Genomic DNA, 5,398 nt, shown 5'->3' with positions numbered 1-5,398 from the left:
AATCTCAAGCGAAGCCGCATACACGTGTGCAAGGGTGGCCGAGCTGTCCGTGTTTGCGCGTTCGAACGTGTGTCGCTCGTATGTATGTGTCGCATGTATTTTTGTGTTACGCATGTCGTGCACGACCCTCGGTCTCGTCGTTACATTTTTTTTTATTATTATTTATTTCCTCCCTATTTATTTAATAGTCATTTGTCAAAGAAAAAGATGTTACGTAAAGTAAAAACGTTTAGCGTAAGATATGAAATATTATAGAAGAATCATACGTGTATGCAGAAAAATATATGTTATGCATTTCTATATTATTTTTACAACATGCATTACGTAACTTTAGTAAATTGAATTTTTAATTTCTAAAATTTTCCACAATCAGTTTAGTAAAAAATTTACATTTATGCAGACTATCAGATTAATTTAATTACTCAAATATACGAATTTAAATACATACGTACTGTGAAAATTTCCGAAATGCATCACGGAGATGATTTTTAATATATTTTAGCTTCAAATCTATGTACATAAGAAAAACAGAAATAAAAATTTTTTTTATAAATTAAAAGGGATTACATTTTTAGAAATAGGGTGGACTAAGCAATTAATTTACCATATTTTTAATAAATTTCATTGCTAACAGTTTTTGTTACTTATTAAACAATTTTTCGGACAAATACATGTATTAAACTGAACTAAAAGTAGATTTAATATGACGATATAAAGCCCCAGTAAGCAAGGAACATTTTGGGTTAACATTTTGAAATAATGATTTTATACAAATTTCATCAATGTTCCTATGTAATATTATATAGATAAGTGCTTTTAACCTTCAAATGGTACAAAAGTGCGACTTCGCACCGCGAAAATTTTTGAATTGCTGGCATTTGCACAGAGACATTTGTCGCGGCTTATCCCCACTACGTTAAATATGCCCAGTACCTCAGATGACAGATACGAACATGCACAGCTTCAGTTTCGTACAGATTAATGAAATATTAACTTCGCAAGTTCATTGTAGTGCATATTCGCACTTAATAATTTTTTATTAAAGTACAGTATTTTAACTAAAGAATCACTTAAGTTTCACTTTATTTCATAAAATAACAAAAAAATGGCAGCTTTTCTTCGAGAAAGAGACGTTTTTCAAAACGGTAACTCATTTATAATTAATTTTCAATTGTTAAATAGTTTTTCCATTAATTTGAATAATATCGCTGGATTTGTAAGAAAATTTTATCCCAAAAAGTGGGTTTTTCAAAATATTTCTATTTTTATCCTCAGGAAAAATGTACAATTTAAGATGTCAAATCCAAATTCGCACTAATGTTCCATTAGTGGGTGCTCAAAAGAAGTGTACCATTTGATTAAATGTTACCGAATAATATGATATTTTCGAATATTTAAAAAATGTATCTTTAATATTATTTTAAACGTTTTATAAATGTTGCTCTAATATATTCATTTATATAACTTTACATATCTGTAATAGTATAAAAACTTTTTATGTCAAATCATAAATCAAAGGTAAATTAACCTTTTTGGCCCTCAGCGGTAAATCCGTGGCATACCGCTGTACTTTTATAAAAAATTTATAAAAAAAATTTATGAAATTGATAAAAAATATATTTATAAAATTTATAAAAAAAATTTATGAAATTGATAAAAAATATATTTATAAAATTTATAAAAAGAATTTATAAACAAAAGTATGTAATGTATTACTTCGAAAACGTTTATTTACATTTTAAGTTGTTACATGTTGTTTTTAATACATATATTTTGTATTTAATGTAACTTTTCTGAGAATGTGTTATTTACAAGATTCTTTCAATGTTAGGCTCAATTCAGTCAAGGAACTAATTGTAAGAAGAATCAAATATTTCATGTGTTTGTCTATTATATTAATATTTGCACGATTTGTTCTTTAAATTCGTATTTGAAGAACAAATATCGAAAAAGATTTTTCTCGAATAAAAGTTGGGTCAAATCTATAGCAATATTTCAACGCAAATAAGTTAATGCTAATTAATATTTAAATTTGGAAACTATGACTTTGGAAGTAATTTTCACAAGATAACAAAAACACTTTAAATTCAATTTGTTGCTGAGAAGTTCTTTGTTTCCATTCAATAGTACGTTGTTTCGTAGCTCCAAAATTTTTATTTGCAGTTTCTTTGGGTTCTGGGCACTATAATTATTTGGGCATAATATCTGAACGTATCTCTGCAATAAAATGTCAATCTAATGCTTCTAGCATAAAATTATACAAAACAAACTCTATCAGAAAGCATAAATGTAAAAAATAGATTTGAGTACAGTACAATTTAAAATCAGATTGCTATTTCACTGCCTTAATTATTTTTGATTTTTTAAATTTTTCTTTGGCAACGTGTGCGATCCCATACAGTATAGAAATCTTTCAAATGCATATTGGAAACATTCCAACTGAAAAGTAAAACATTTTATAGAAGTTGCAAAATGTTTGTAACATTTCTTAGATAGCTCTGAAATCTAAATCTTTAATTGCGATTCAAATTTGGTAAATAATCTCATTGTGTGGAGGATATTAAATTCTACATAAAGAGATCATTCATCTGAATATTGAAATTATATTCAAATCTTATTTTGTACAGAATTATTTCATGGTTGAAATTGTACCATCTTGTCCTATGTTTAGTATCTTTGCTGAGCATAGATTATGAAATTTGTCTTTCTATCATCAATATAATTTATACCAAATTCTGCTCCAGCTCTGCCTCTGCAGATTGGACTATCTGGGTCTTATCTCGAGAATAAATTAAAGGAATTATGATCGTAAGAATAAATTAAATATGTATTGGAGTAATTCCTATCAAACCGATACGGCTGTTGATGTGTATTAATTTTTACAATATTCAGCCACACGCAAATCGCGCGCCGCATATTCATTGGTCTTGAAATACCTACAGTTCTTCATATGAGGCCGGAATCCACTTGTAACAATAATTAATTCGACTAAATTAATTTAACGTGCATTTATAAGAGTACTCTGCCCCCAAATCTGTAAATAAATTTATTGCGAAAAATATCACATCAGCCGGGAATTGAACCCGGATCTCTCTGCTTGCTGGAGAGGCGTCCTAACCATTCGATCATGGCATATCATGGTATTTTTCACAATAACTTTTTACAAGTGGATTCCGGCCTCATGTAAAGAATTATATTTCAAGACCAACGAATATGCGACGCGCAGTTCGTGTGGCTAAATATTGTAAAAATTAATACACACCAACACGCGTGTCGGTTCGATCGATAGGCATTACTTAAATATCTATTTGATTTTCTCGAGAATATGCAAAAAAATATTATCCTGGTTAAAAATACTATTCATATATTATAAGCGCATTGTTTTTTTTTTGTACATATTGTTCTAAGCAAAATAATATAGACTTTGACAGATATAAGTGAAACATGATATTATCACATGCTAAAACTATTAAGTTAATTTACGTCAACGCAATTGTTTTTTATATCTATTTTGAAATCTTTTATCATTATTAATCAATATTTATGCTCACCTATGCTCATCTTCAAAGAAGAATAGAATCATATTTCTTCGCAAAAAATTGTTATGTATTGTAAGATTGAATGCAGATATACCGCTAATAGATATTCCTGACCGCATTAATAGCAAATCACCTAAAGATGAAAATTCTAACAAAATGTTAAATGAATTCTAATAAAATGTTGAGACTATAATAATTTCTAAAGCAATTAATAATAGTAATTGGGAGATCAAATTGTTTAAAATTCGCGTTTTTAGAGCAATTATACAATAATAGTCAAGAAGCCATTAGATATTAAATATAAATATTGATACAATTTTGCATAAACTTTTAAATTTGTCTTTATGTTTTCTTATTTATTTAATTAACATGCTCTGCGTGATAAAACTATTGTAGACTCAACATTATAATATAATATAGAATATATAATATATAATATAGAATATTATATAAAATTTAATATTAAAATTTTGTAATATTAGAATTCTCATCTTCAGATAATTTTAAGAATTTATTATTAGCAGGTGATGCGATAGAGATTTAAGACACCTTATATATAAAAAATTGCACAGTCATTGCAGTTATAATTATTCATTTACAGTAATTTTATATCATACTGTGTACTTAAATTTAGAACTTTACTAGATCTGAGTTTCTAATTTCAAGAATAATAAATTTATTTTTAACCATTAAAACTAATCAGTAAACTTTATCATTAGTTATTTGAATGGAAAAGCAAATTAAATAGTACTAGAATTACATTTGTGTATCTGAATAATAATTAATAAAAAAATTTGCTGTTATTAATGTTTAATATAAACTAAACATTTGTGTTGCATTAATTTGTTTAGCAAGTATTACATTAATAAAATTTCTTTTGATATTATTGGCATTGAATGTTTATTTGGGATTTAAATTTTCATAAATCTGTTTTCAATCGCTATACTAAAACTTGGATAGCAACAAAACTTTTTTCTTACTTTTGTCAAATTTTAAATAAATATCAATTTTATTTTAAGTTTAGCGAGTGTACTCTAGATTAAAAAGTCAAAGAATAGAATTTATTTATCAACAATATTGTTGAGGACATTACTTATTATTTCTATCAGTTAGATGAGTTTTGAAAATAATAGCAAATTATAACAAATGTCCGCACAAAAAAGTGGTAGATATGAAATAAAAAAGTCATACGTCGAAAAACGCAGTCATATATTTTAAATTATTTTTACATACATTATATAACTTTAATGTCTTCAATTTTCAATTTCCAATTTCTCGCATTCAACTTAATGAAAAATTATCATTTATTTTATGGACTGTTAGATATTATATGATTTCTTATTGATTACACAAACATACAAACTTATATATTTTCTGAATATTCCCGGTGTGCATCACGCGGAAGTGACCTCTGATACATTTTAACTTCAAATCTGTATACATAAAAACGTATATAGAATAGGAAATATTTGTTATGAAGTAAAAGATTCTACTAGTTCACAACAAAAAATGATTTTGAACCGAACTGGATGTTTTTCGTAGATTTTTGAATGCTGAAAACAATGCCGCGCATGCCAAAAAATTCCAACACATCAGGTTTTTAAGATATTTGAGATTTAAAATCCAAGATATGACTTTTTCCACAATATTTGACATTCTTTTTTAAAAACGATTAACATATCTTGAAATTCCTATCGAAAGGCATGAATGTATTGTTTATCTCTTAAATTTTTTTATTTCAACAGCTTACTTTTTAGTTATGAATGGTTTGAATATAGGATTTTCCTAAGCTAACAAATTTTCTATCTGATGAAGTTACATACTTATAAGTATTATAATTTTAAATTATAATACTTATA

The sequence above is a fragment of the Wasmannia auropunctata genome, unplaced genomic scaffold, assembly GCF_000956235.1.
Source record: "Wasmannia auropunctata unplaced genomic scaffold, wasmannia.A_1.0 LD320909.1, whole genome shotgun sequence".
Classification (NCBI taxonomy): domain Eukaryota; kingdom Metazoa; phylum Arthropoda; class Insecta; order Hymenoptera; family Formicidae; genus Wasmannia; species Wasmannia auropunctata.
Note: the sequence above shows the minus strand (reverse complement) of the source record.